The sequence below is a fragment of the Pteropus medius genome, unplaced genomic scaffold (assembly GCF_902729225.1).
Source record: "Pteropus medius unplaced genomic scaffold, Ma_sr-lr_union100, whole genome shotgun sequence".
Taxonomy (NCBI): Eukaryota; Metazoa; Chordata; class Mammalia; order Chiroptera; family Pteropodidae; genus Pteropus; species Pteropus medius.
This window is the reverse complement of record NW_024350319.1, coordinates 15,895,105-15,908,813: the sequence shown is the minus strand read 5'-3', so window position 1 is coordinate 15,908,813 and position 13,709 is coordinate 15,895,105. Positions and strand designations below refer to the sequence as shown.

The 13,709-nt window shown below is 39.0% G+C and overlaps 1 protein-coding gene across 7 annotated transcripts in view; it reads left to right on the top strand.

Annotated features, from left to right (window-relative positions):
• The first annotated feature begins 435 nt into the window (after nucleotides 1–435).
• SSX2IP (SSX family member 2 interacting protein) overlaps nucleotides 436–13,709 on the top strand; it is a 38,106-nt gene continuing 24,832 nt past the window's right edge. For 5 of the 7 annotated variants that reach the window (XM_039838707.1, XM_039838706.1, XM_039838705.1 and 2 more), the window contains exon 1: nucleotides 436–589. The gene's annotated coding sequence lies outside the window, so the exon portion shown is untranslated. Of the gene's footprint in view, nucleotides 590–725; nucleotides 843–13,709 lie in introns of those variants that run through there. The other 2 variants (XM_039838708.1, XM_039838702.1) reach the window with 2 other exon arrangements.

Here is a 13,709-nt window from a genome sequence, read left to right as displayed (position 1 = left end):
CCAGGGAGCTTCAGTTTTGCATCTAGGGAGGGTCCTGGGGTTCACTGGGGCTCGGAACACGTGCTTTGATGCATCCACGACCTCCTTCCCCCACGGAGGCTGGGGCCCCGAGCTCTGCAACGTGAAGGGCGGGGAGCAGGGCCTGGCCGGCTGAATAACAGGACGTAACAGGTGCCGCAGCCGCAGCTGCGCCCGCATCTCGCTGGGCTCTAGGGATAAGGTTTTCTTTTCCTTCGGGTTTTTTTGGAGGTGGGGAACGAGACTCCGGAGGCCCCCACCGGACCAATGCAGGCCGCGGTTGTTCATCGCCTAGCAACTGGCGGAGCCAATGGGAGGCAGCTGGGCCTGCGGCGCTAGCGGCGCAGGGGCGGGGTGGGAACCTGCGAACCTGCGGGAGCCCGGAGGCGGCCGCGAGGGGCGGAGCGGGGCCCGGCAAGGGACGGGGAAGGCGGGAGCGGGAGGCAGAGGCGGGGCCGCAGGCCCGGGGCGCTTCGAGCCGCCGCGCCGCGCCTGTGCGGGCCCTCGGGGCTGCGCTAGCCGGACCGAGACGCCCAGCGGTGTCAACTCACCGCTCCCGGGAACCGTCATGGTGAGAACCTGGCCCTGCGGCGGTGATTGTGACGCGTCCGCCCGGGGAGGAGCGACGCGCCGGCGGGGTGGGGGGCAGGCAGACTGGGGGTGGGAGCCGGCGGGGGGCGGGAGGGAGGGCGGGAGCGGAGGTGAGCGCCGGCACCTGGCTTGGCGCCCCGCTTCTCTGCGAGGGGCTCGGCGCGGCCGTTGGGGCCGTTGGAAGAAGCGGGCGAACGTTGACCAGCGGCCGAGCCGGGAGGAGGAGGCAGGAGGTAGGTGCCAGCTCAGGGACCGCTCCCGCTGGCGATCGCAGTGCTGTGCCCTCGGAGGGCTCCGGCCCGGGGAGCCCCAGGTCCTCACCAGGATGCAGAGAGGGTGGCGCCTGGCACGGGATGACGAGCGACGCGGGGACGTGGGGAAGGAGGAGATGGCCAGTTTGGGGCTACCGTGTCTCCGCACAAGCTGCGGAGCGTGCGGGCTTCGGGATTTGTTAGCGCGAGCCGCAAGAGGCAGTCTTTGGAATGAGTTACTGGGTGGCCTGGGGCTGCTGCAGTGGAAGAGAACCCCGATGATAGTTAAATGTCTAGGGGCAGAACTTACATCATCTAAGAGGCAGGCATGTGTGAGACTATTTGGTGTAGAATTTTACAGTAAAGTACAGTAAACTGAATTACTAGCTCCCTGCCCCCTTTTGAGCCTGTGCTGATTGCCCAGTTATGCAAGTCACTTGGGCCCAGGATATGGAATCTGCTGAAAAATTTGTTCTCAGCACGTGTACTGTGGGAATCTTTAGATCATTATCCCATTTCAGGGTCCGTAGTTATAACTGCCAAATTATCATTACTTGCTACGCTGATATATAATTCTTGTTGAATCTGAGCGATTTGAGATAGCTCATTTCTGGACTCCATAACGGAGCGAAGATTAGCAGAGGTACTCCTGCGAAGGTGGTTCAGAAGTGTATGAGAGGGGGATTCCTGGAATTTGAAATTGCTAGGCTCCCCTAACAATTCAGATTGGAGAATAAGTCTAGAGTTGGCTGTGAGTGATGGGTGCCTTTGAAACCTTCACGACTCAAGAGGGATTGGTTTACTGTTTATATAGAAGAAAATTCTGGTAGCCTTGATCCTGCCTGGAAAGGTAGGTATGACTTAACACATTTAAAAGACTGAACAAAATTTGAAAAGAATTAAGAGATCTGGAGAGAGAGAGAGAATGTCTTCAGAGTTAAAGTTTAGGTCAAACTATCTTGAAATTTAAAAGAAATTAGAGGTAGGTTTATGAATTGGATTCAATCAGCAAAACTTTATCTATCAAGTCCTAGAGCTATTAAAACCTAGGAAGCTTAGGTTATTCATTCAAACTAAATAAGTAAAAGCTAATAACTAATTGATTCTTTTCTCTCTGTTGTCAGTGAGTTTCTCTATATGGTTCTTTGAAAAGAGGATGAAGGAACTGGTATTTTAAATGAAGTCTCTTAGTGACTTGCTGGGTCTTTTCAACCAAGTCATTTTATACCCTTCCTTCTCTTTTTCCTTGTGTGCAATGAAGATAATAAAGCCCCAGGATTAAGTAACATGAGAGAAGCAGTTTGAAGATTGCTGCAAGGACGTAGTTATTCTAGGATGAAATGTGAAGATCTCCTCATAACACATTGTGCCTTGTGACAAGACTTGTTAAAGCACATTACTTTACAAACCTGCTGAGGCGGTATATGAGAAAACTAAAATGTTAACTGTTCAGATGATTTAGTAAAGGGCTCAAGGCCAACACAGTTAGATTATGTTCTTGACCTATCCAAAAACCTGATGTAGCTGCTCTTTGACAAAGCTGGCTATAACACAGGTTTTATAAAAGATGTTTGAGTGTCTTCTATGTAATATGCATCTAGAGATAAAAAGACAAGAAAGAAACTGCCCCAGAATTGTGTGATTTTAATACATTTCACATGCTTAAATTGGAGCAATTCCAAAGCTTTTTAAATGATGTTTTTCCATATCATTTACCAGTAGTTGTGACTCTGCCTTATTGATTTGATTAGGTCACAGAGAGATTTTGGTACTCTGTGGATCTGTTTTGTGTCTTTGGTGATGGTGATCATGATCAGCTGATAACGAAGGCACAAGTTACCTTGACTTCATGAATTTATGGGTTGAGATAGAATAGAAAGTGTACCATTCATTATTGATAATGGAAAACTACCTAAAGTCTTCACTTTTGGTAGTGGGTTGATATTATATTCAGATTTACTGAATTATGTTTTAATAATTTATCCTTTCAATAAATATTAAACACTAAACTGCTCCTTGCCAGACATGAGGATAAAAATGATGAATGTTGCCTTGTGGAGTTTGTTTTAGGAAATTGAAAATAGGCAAGAGAGAGCAAAAATAGAAGAAAAAAAATCCCGACAAATATCAGAAGGCATTAGAAAAGAGAATTTTAGCTGTGTCCTGATGGAGGAGAAGGAGGAAGAGGAAGAGGCAGAGGTGTTCACCTGGTGAACACATATGGGCATGTTCTGTGCAATGTACCGTTGAGGGAAGTGCAGGTGGTTTGGTAGATAGAGCCAGGTGGAGTGCGTTAGTGATAAGGCTGGAGAATAAGACTATAACCAGTAGATAGGGAATCTTTAAAAGGTTTTATCCAGGGGAATTTATCTGATTTTTACTTTAGAAGAGTATTTCCCCCCAAATCGGAAATTTGAGTGATCCAAAAGTATTCTGAACATGGACAATCCCATTAATAATTGAGATACAACGGCCCTGTACAGCAATTAAAAACTTTAAAACTATTTTATTGAAGCCCCTAGGAACTTTAGAAAAGTAAAAATCATTATTCATCTAACCAACTTTTATTGTTTCTTTTTTGTTTTTCTGTTTTTTTTTTTTTATTGAAATATGGTTGACATATAACATTAGTTTCAGGTTTATAACATAATGACTTGATATTTGTATATATTGTGAAATGATCCCCACAATAACTATATTATCTTCTGCTTTTAAGATTAGGGGAATAGAGATGCAAAGATAAATAAAATACAGCTCCATTTTCAAGCAACTTGCAACTCAGAGGAAGAGATAACAATTTTAATGCAGTGCAGAATCTGAGTGTCATAAGAGGTGTTAAAATGGTGGTCCTAGCAACGTAGGATTCTGAGATGAAAGAAGACAGAAATTCAAATTAAAAACAGTTCTTAAATAGAAATTAAACTGTGGCCAGTTAAAGAATCAATGCAATCTTAACTATAACATTTATCGTTCTCATCTACTAACCCTTACTTCATACATTGCCCTCCCTCCCTCTTACTCTTTTGAGTGAAATTTTTGGTTTGACTACCATACTACTAAATGTGGGACCTTGGACAAGTTATTTCTTGCCAATATCCTCTCTGGGTCTTTGTCATCTCATCTGTACATTAGGGATAGTACCTACTTTACACGGTTGTGATTACATAAGAAAATATGTTAATATCCAGAGCAGTGCCTGGAAAAATGGCTTACATTTATTAAGCACTTAACAGTTCTGTTTGACATATGCTATAATTGAATAAGAACTAACTTAAGGAGAGGATTTCTTATTGTCACTAGTGAACGTGTTTGTGAGCATCTGATAAGGCCTCTATATTCAGAGAAGCCAAATATGTTCTGTTAAATGAAGCTTTTGAACAAATAATCTTTATTATTTCCTTTTCTTGTTTGCTGATTACTTTTCTGAAATCTGATTTCCATTTTTACTCCTCAGTTTTGTCATAAAGTCAGTAATCACCAAACCCAGCATTTTTTTCTTTTTAGATCTTGCCCTTTCTATGGCATTTGCTGCTCTTCATCACTCCCTCTTTGAAACTATTTTCCTTTGGCTTTCTTCACCAACCTCATCCCCTCTGTTTTTATCTCTTACATGTAGGTTACCTTCACTCACCTGTGTCTTTTAGTGTTCTTTCTGTTTCCCATGTTTTCTTTATGGATGTAACTACTACATATATGCTGATGACACCTAGATCTGCCTTGACGTCTTTTGATATCCAGGCCCTAGAGATTATCCACATTTGAATGTCTCGTGATAGCATCTCTAAACCTAGTGGGTTAAACAGTGAGCTCATTATCCCCACACACTTAACCAAACCCATTTTTATTAACCTTACTCTTCTGTTCTCTTTATCTAAGTGACACCATTATCTGTCTAGTATAAAAGACAGATTTTTATGTGAGAGAACCCATCTCATTATAACACAGCTGATGATAGTTTATGTTTATTGGTGATTTCCAAGATGTCTTCTTATTTTTATATGCTAGATCCTATGTAAGATATTTCTAAAACTTGGTAATGCTGACGGTGCTTTTAGGTAGGAAAGCACAGACAACCAGATTACAATCGACTGGCAAGAAACAAGACTGGGACCTTTATAGCCTAGACCACGGGGCCTCAGCCCCTGGGCTGTGGACTGGAACCTGTCCATGGCCTGTTAGGCATCGGGTCACACAGCAGTAGGTGAGTGGTGGGCGGGGGAGCGAAGCTTCATCTGTATTGGCAGTCATTTCCCAGCACTAGCGTCACTGCCTCAGCTCCACCTCAGATCATTAGGCATTAGATCCTCATAGGAGCACCGGTCCCTAATGCCATAAAGGTTGGGGACTGCTGGCCTAGATCACTAACTCTCAGGTAAAAGGTATATGTAATGGCTGGTACCCATCTTAGATTATAGTATCTGCTGGCTACTCAATTCATATGTAGTGCTGCACTTCTTTTAGAACAGTATTCTTCAAGCAGTCTCCTCCGACCTTAATGTTTCCAAAATTGGGTTCCATTTTCGCAGCCCTGGCACAAAAATATAGCAAACTGGATAGTTAATAGTCAGGGGCTGGCTGACAGACTTAGCCAGTAACAATGAAATGAAGGTAGTGAAGGACAGATAAATACTTCAGAAGTTGAAGTAACAAACATGGAGACAAATATACAAAAGCACTCTTAGGAAAGAATTCTATTTTAGTATTCTGTAGTCTAAACTGCATAAATAGAACACTAATTTATACTGAACCACATTCTATGCAGTAGTCCTCAACCTTTTTGGCACCAGGGACCAGTGCTCTTATGAGAATGTAATGCCTCATGATCTGAGGTGGAGCTGAGGCTGTGATGTTAGCGCTGGGGAGTGGCTGCAAATACAGATTAAGCTTTGCTCACTGCCTGCCTCTCACATCCTGCGTGGCCCAGTTCCTAACAGACCATGGACTGGTACCAGTCCACACCCCAGGGGTTAGACATCCCTGCTTTAGAGTACAGCTGTGTTCTTAAGTTTCTTGCATCAGAATCACATGGGAGGGAGGGTCTCTTAAAACACTGATTTCTGGTTCCACCCCCCGAGGTTCTGAATCTGTAGGTCTGAAGTGGGATTTGAGAATTTGCATTTTTAACAGATTTCTGAGTGCTTTTGATGCTGCTGGTCCTGGGACCACAATTTGAGAACCGTAACCAATGATTGAATTTGGGCTAAATCATTGAACAAACTACTACAGACACATGATTACATTTTTATAGAACAGATTTATGAATTAGGTTTAATTCCTTTGTTATTTCCATTGCCCTTAGTAAATTTTGTTTCCTGTTACTTATTTTAGGAAGAAATACCAATAAATGGTAATTGTTTTTTTTTTTTATTACGTCAGCTTCTTAGCTGACTTTTATAAAGTCAGCTCCTTGGCTGACTTTCAACCTTATAGAGTATGATAGATTTAAAAACAAAAGTGCTGCTTTTGTTCTTTTTCTTAGTAATCCTCATGTAAGAATATGATTGCTGCTGTTCCTACCTCTGTACTAGGAGAATTTGAAATTGGCATATTGTCTCTAAATTGTCATGCTCTTTTGATTCATAAATATATACTCAATCACCTTGCTGCTTCTCTAAGCTGGCACTAGTCAAGATTCAATTTAAAGCCCTTCTAAATTGCATCATGGCTAAAGCGTAGATTCTTATTCGTCATAATATTAACAGCATACCTCACCCTAATATATCATTGAACTTCATTGCCATTCATTCAGCAAACTTTATTGGGTTCCTACCATGGGTAAGTTATGACATCTCATACTAAAGCAGGGTACAAACAGTACAGTGACAGGCCTGCTGACCAGGAACTCAGTTTAAGTGGTGAGAGAAGTTATATTACAGTTAGATTTGTACTGTAATGTAATAGGATTAATACAAAGTATTCTGGAAGCATAAAGAGAAGGGAATAACAGTTTGGAGAAAGCCTGGAAATTTGGGCTCTATATTCACTAGATTTTTCAAAAATATTTTTTTGAGTTGCTATAACATTTAATATTTTGCCTGCCTTTATACAGTTCACATTACAGCTATTCAGTTGGAATAGTTACTGTCTGATTGTAATTTAATCTCAAGGTAAGGTGGTGGAGAAGCGAGTACCTATGTGTATTCAGTTTGAAACAGCAGCTCACGTTGTGTATTCCCTCCTCTCCTACCATAAAGACAGTAAGGTATACTAGGTAAATGTGCTGGGCTGCCGTGGTTTGGATCTTGGCTTTGTCACATTTTATCTACATGACCTTGGGCGAGAAAGCTCTCTAGGCCTCAGTTTCCTTATCTGTAGTAGGGAGGAAATAACTATTTGGGTTAGTTTTAGATTGACATTTAAAATACTTTAAATTTATTTGTTGCAAGTAAATGGTTTATGTGTGATAAATTTTATTTTATTGTTAAAATTAGGTAGAATCTCATTTGCTAAATGTAGTTGTGAAGACAGTGTGTTGCATATTCTGTTACAAAATGTGAAGAAATTTTGATAAAAATAGCTATACTTGATTCCATTTTAAGTTACAGGAGAAATGTAAAAATTATAGATAATAGAACTGAAAATTCTTCAAAGGTCATCTAGTTCAACCTATTTTTATAGATATGAAAACCAGAAACCAAGGAAATTATGACCAGGTCAAGGTTGCTCAGTAAATGATAGAAGTGGCACTGAAGACTACAGCCCATGACACTCCGTCTGGTGCTCATTCAGTACCCTCTGCAGCTTCCTTACAGTGACAGTACCTTGAAAAAAACTAAGTTTAATTGAAGAGCCAAGACCAAAACATATGAAAACAGCAATGAAAAGTCATCGTACAATGAGATACTGGATGATGGAGCACAGACTCTTAAGTATATAGCTGCATAACTTCATGAGCTGTTCTCTTGAAGCAGAAAAAGCATCTTATTAGTTGTTTGAGACGTAGAAGGTTGATGGATTAAGAACATTCTTTTTTAAAAAGAATCTTAATAGTTATAAATCAGTCATTCTCCCCCCTTCTTTTCTTCTACCAAGTTTAGATTATAATTGAGTCAGAGGGAGAGCCCGCCTCTGCTACGTTGGCCGATACTCCGAGTCTTTGCTCTTTACAACATGGGGAGAAGTCTGCCTCCCCACAAACACACTCTGACATAGCAGGGCATCAGTGTGAAGACTGCATCATCCTTGCTCACTTGTATGTGTAAATGTGTGCAATAGGTGCTAGACATGTAATTGATTGGTGGAAAGAGTTTATCATTAGTCTAAGTTGATTTTTCCAGTGAAGCGCAGGGGAGCGACTGTATTGAATTGTGGTGGGAATGCTTCCACAAATATTACCTCATTAACTGCATGAATCCACTGCTTCTAAATATTTTACACAATATTAAATGCCCCTAAAACATTCCAGCTATATAAAGGGTGCTATAGAAGAAGTGAAAGCAGCATTGGCCCACCCCTCACTATACCCACCCATCCCATTCCCCAGGAATGCCATTGGTAACAGTTTGTAACTTTTCCAGACCTTTCTCCTAAACCTATTTAGATAGTTTGATTTAGCAAAAAATGGTGATCATACTATTCTCGTTATCCGTAACTTTTTTTCATGCTGTACATGCAGATCTACTTCACTTTAATAATCCCAGAGTACCCCTTCTTCTGGGTGTACCATATGTATTGATGTTCAACTGTTTCTCTCAATACATATTTAGATTGTCTCCAGTTTCTTGCCATTAAAATAATGCTACCATCAATAATATCCTTGTATGTCATGCTTGCTAACTTGTGCGATTGATATGTGGTAATCGATGCCTAGAAGTAGTTGATCAGTGGAAAGATTTATACATTTCAAGTTTTTGTAGACTGTGAGATTCCCATCTAAAACTACAAACTACTGACTGCTGATAATGATCTATTTTCTTTACATAATTATCTCAATAACTCTGGGACATTTGTTTTGCTCAACAGGGCTGCTTGTGCTAAAATACTGTAGATTAACTGACTAATCTAGAAATAAATACTATATTTTTTATCACTCATGCCATTCCAACATTAGTTTCGGTGTTTGAGAGTGGTGTTATTCATTTCCATTGCCTCTGTTTATCACTGTAATTTCCTTTAAAAACATGGATTTTTTTTTCATTATATGAAAAACATATTCAATTATAGAAAATTTAGAAAACACAAAAAAAGTAAAGATTACCCATAATGTCTTTGTGTGAAAAGGCATAAAGAAAAGGGTACAAGTCCTGTCCTTGCCTGCTCCCTTTTCTATTCCCCGGTTGATCTTCCAGTTTTTTCGGTTCTTATGCAGACTTCTGTCTTTATGGAGCAGAATTTATACCTATACATATATATTCAAATATAATTTTTTAAAGACCAAATAAGATCATCTTAGATATCGTTCAGCAACTTTTTTTTTGGTTACTTAATCAAATATCATGGAAATCTTTTCAAATTAATAAAATAGCTAATAACAGCTGACTAACATTTATTGAGCACTTAACATGTACCTAAGACCTTGTTTTAAACCCCTTACAGCAATAAACTTATTTAATAAAATAATTAAGAAAATTTTAAAGCTAAATTTATTGTTTAACCACATTTTAATCCTTTGAGGTAAAGAATGTTTTTACTCTCCTTTTGCAGATGAGGAAAATGAAGTCCAGGGATTTCTGTTCAGGGCCACTTACCTTGTAAGTGCTGGAACTGGGGTTTGAAACCAGGTGGTCTGACTTTGGATTCTGTGCCTTTAGCCATTATAGCATACTGTTTCTCATACTGCAGCAATACTTGGTTCAAGTGTATATAGAAGGAATTTAACGTAGCTTCCCACTCCCTGAGATACTAAGAGGGTAGTTTTCTAATGGGAAATTCTGGCTTGGAGCTTCACTGAGATGGTACCCCTCAACCCAAAAACGGGTACACATGAAGTATTTTACCATAATTTGTGTCTTCACACTATTTTGCGAAATCTTTGCCCAGTTGAGAGATTTGATTTAATGAGTGGTGGTAGGAGATACTGCTTCCTGAGCCTCTCATCCTCTGAAGCTGTAACCCATGATAGTTAAAGAGTGGGCTCTGGACTCTGGGGTGGGGAGGATCCCCTGGTTCTGCCTCTTGCCAGCTATAGGACCTTGGGCAAATTACCTAACGTTTCTGTGATTCAGTTTCCTCATCTGTAAAAAGGAAATAATATAACACATGGCGTTGTTGTGAGCATTGACTTAATAAAATACATAAAGCATTTAGAATAGTGCCTGGCACGTGTTTGTTAAATCAGCTCCCATATCCTAGGTTTGCTGTACCTAGTGTTTCACCTGTTACCTCATTAAATACCTACAACCATCCTGTGAAGTAAATAGTACTACCCTATTTTCCAAGTGAAGAAACCAGCACAGAAAGAGACTTGGTCAGGATATGACTCCAGTCTGTCTGACCCAGGGCTATGATGCTTGCATTGTTTGCACTGGACTCCCCAACTATTCATCTTCCTCCTAGCCACAAACTCAGCAAGGGGGCAGATGATGAAAACCAAATTTTGAGTTTCAGCCATTCAGAGATAAAAATTTAATTTACGAAGAATTTATTTCTGTGGAAAATATCTTTACCATTAAATTATCCCACTCAAATGAAATCATTTAGATTTTAAATTTATAAAAAGTAGATTTTTATAAGAGGGCAAATTTAGTGTGTTTCTATACCAATATGCATATCTGAATTGAGATTTTGTTTAATGATTTTGTTTAAGGTAGCAGAGGCATTTATCGTGGAATTAAAAGCTATAGTCTCATATCATAGAAAGCGGCATTAATTTTTAAAGTCATATTTGTTTTTTCAGAGTAATAACATCTGTTAAAGTATGTTGATAAATAAATTCTTAAGTTTTATGACTGAATTTGTAAGATAGAACTAATGTTTAAAGACTTAAACAGTTTATCTTCTTAACCCAGCAATTTGGTAGTTCTAACTTTGTGAGATTTTAGCAAAGACTTTAGTTAGCCATTTGTGAAAAATCCTGCACAGTATTTAGAAGCCCAGGTGGTATAATGTTACCATATTCCTGTATAATGAAAAACTATTACTTTCTGACACTTGATTGAAGTCTGTTTTAGAATTCTGATTAGGTAGACAATTGTGACTTCTCAAGTTTAAATTCAAAGTGAACCTAAAAAGAACACTTAAAATAGTGTACTGTGTGAAGGAAATCTTGTAATCATGATACTACTTATCTTTCTGCTGAGCTCTCTTTCAGTGGGTAGATGCGACAGGAGAGATTTGGAGTGAAGAGTAATGTTTTTCTCTAAAGGACTTATCTTTTGCATCTTTTCCATTGCCGTTTTCCTTTATACACTTAGGCTTGTTGGAATGAATATGTTAATTTATCATCAGTTATTTACTTGAGTGTTCATCGATTATTCTATCAAGATTAGTGGGGGGGTGGGATACAGAAATGTAAAGTGTGTGGTATTGAGTCTAACTGAGAAAGATGAAACAAACTAGTAAGTGTATGAAAGACCTAGGGAATGGAGTTTTGCGGACTGTGTGGAGAGGATGATGGTGGTTGAGCTGACCTTTGAAGAAGCGTTAGTTTGGGGTAGACAAAAGAAGAAAGCATAGGTGGAGCACACAGGCTGGACTGAGTGTGCCATATATGGGACTCAGTTTATTTTATAAACACTTACTGAGCACCTACTGTTTCAGGAACTGTTGAATACAAAGATGAATACATTCTTTACCCTGTAGAAATTCATAAACTAGTGGGGAAGGCATCCAACTATAATAATATGAAGCGATTAATTATAATACTGGATGATATTATCATATACCTAACTAGTTGCTTTTGTAGTGTATGTTGTCACTTGAGTTATATTTCAGTAAAAGACATGTAAATTATGGAAGGAATTCAGAAATTTATATGTTTATAAACTGATATTAGTTATCTATTCCTACATAACAAATTACTCTAAAATTTAGCAGCTTAAAACAAGCATTTATCTTCCAATTTCTGTCGATCAGGAATCTGGATGTGATTTAGCTTGGTGCGTCTGGCTCAGAGTCCCTTCACTAGGCTGCTTTCAAGGTATTGGCCAAAGTTGCAGTCAACTCAGGGTTTGGCTGGGTGAGGGTGTACTTCTAAACTCACTCATGAGGCTCTTGGCAGACCTCAAGTCCTCACTGGCTGTTGACTAGAGACATCAGCTCCTTGCCACATTGGCCTCTCATGTGGCTGCTTACAACATGGCAGCTTGCTTTTCGTGGAGAGAGGGATCCAAGTGGAAGAGAACCGACCCCAAATGGAAGCCAGTCTTTTTATAATTAAATTTGGACATGAAACCCCATCACTGCTGCTGTATTCTATTTGTTAGAAGGTAGTCACTAAATCCAGTCCACATTCAAAGAGCAGAATAACTCAAAGATATGCACAAAAGGAAGCAGGAATAATTAAGAACTTAGAGGCTGCCTCTCTCAGAATTCTATAAGTGATTGATGTATATAGAGTAGAAGGAATGGGAAGAACCAGCGGAGGAACTCTGATGGAAAAAACAGGCCTAATTAACATGAACCACAAATGTTTTTGCTGAAGATCTATAAACTTACTTTTGAAATTGTCTTAATATTTACTCTAAAATAGAATGTGGTAAAATGACTTATTTAATTTCACCCTCATTAAACTTTCTGTGGAACTGATATCATTTCTGGGAATTGTTTGTATGCCTTTTCAAAACAAAATGTTTATAAATGGAAGAAGGCTATTGTTTGTGGCATAGAGGAGCTTTTATAAGTGTGCTTCAATTTAATTAATAGATTAGTTCCTTTAAGAATTGTGTGCTCTGAATGGAATAATGTAAAATGAATTGTGGGAACTCAGTCTTTTAAAGAAATTTGCTAGAAATATTTTTTATTAGAGTCTACTTTTAATTTCTCTTTCTCTCTCTCTCTCATATAAATTGTCATGGGTAATCATGTCCACTGTATAATGGTTTGCTATGACTTGATTAATATATAATATTATTTATATTGTATATATAAAATATGGAACTTAATTCTGAGTTCCAGCACCAGGTTTTAATGAAGTCCTTGGCTGCTTTTGCAGCTTTTAAGTTGAAATGAACTTGTGGAATTAGATTTATGCAAAGAGATGTTTCTGTTACCTTTTTTTCTTTTGCATTTGAAATTAATGTTGACTTATTTTAATATCTCCATAAAAATAGTTTGCAGCCTTTAACAATGAAATTTTAGCTGCAATTGAGCTAAAATAGAATACTTTGTTTAAATTAGTCTCTTGGTTTTGGGATGTATATTGATTAAGAGTCTTAAGTCTCCTTTCTTGGAAAAACGGGACGTATCTTTTATCACAAGCCTCATAGGATATGATTAGTTGCATGATTGAACAGAAGAGGACATAGAAACTTCTAGATATTGTGAAATCATATACTGTAGTAAGTTCTTTATTTTATAGCCCTTCAAAATTGTTTATATTTTCATTGTGAACATTTAACTAGACCTAAATATTTTGCAGGTTTTTTTTGTTTTGTTTTGCTTTTTTTAATCTCTAGTACAGGCAACACTGTGGACACTGACAAGCTAAATTCATGGTGAAAGAGTAACTGAATTAAACTATAATTTTAAAGAATAGATATGTAATAGACACATGTTAGTGTTTGATAATGTTTCTGTATGAGGAAGAAAAGCACTCAGAGCACTATTGTATCTTATTTACAAATATCTTGGGGGGAAAAGGACTTGGAAAGGTGCCTGTTTCTGTTTTCTTCTGATCTTGTCCCTCCCCCTAACCTAGTCATTACAAAGGATTAACCCACTCCCTAGTGTGTTTTTATAAGGCTGTTTCTA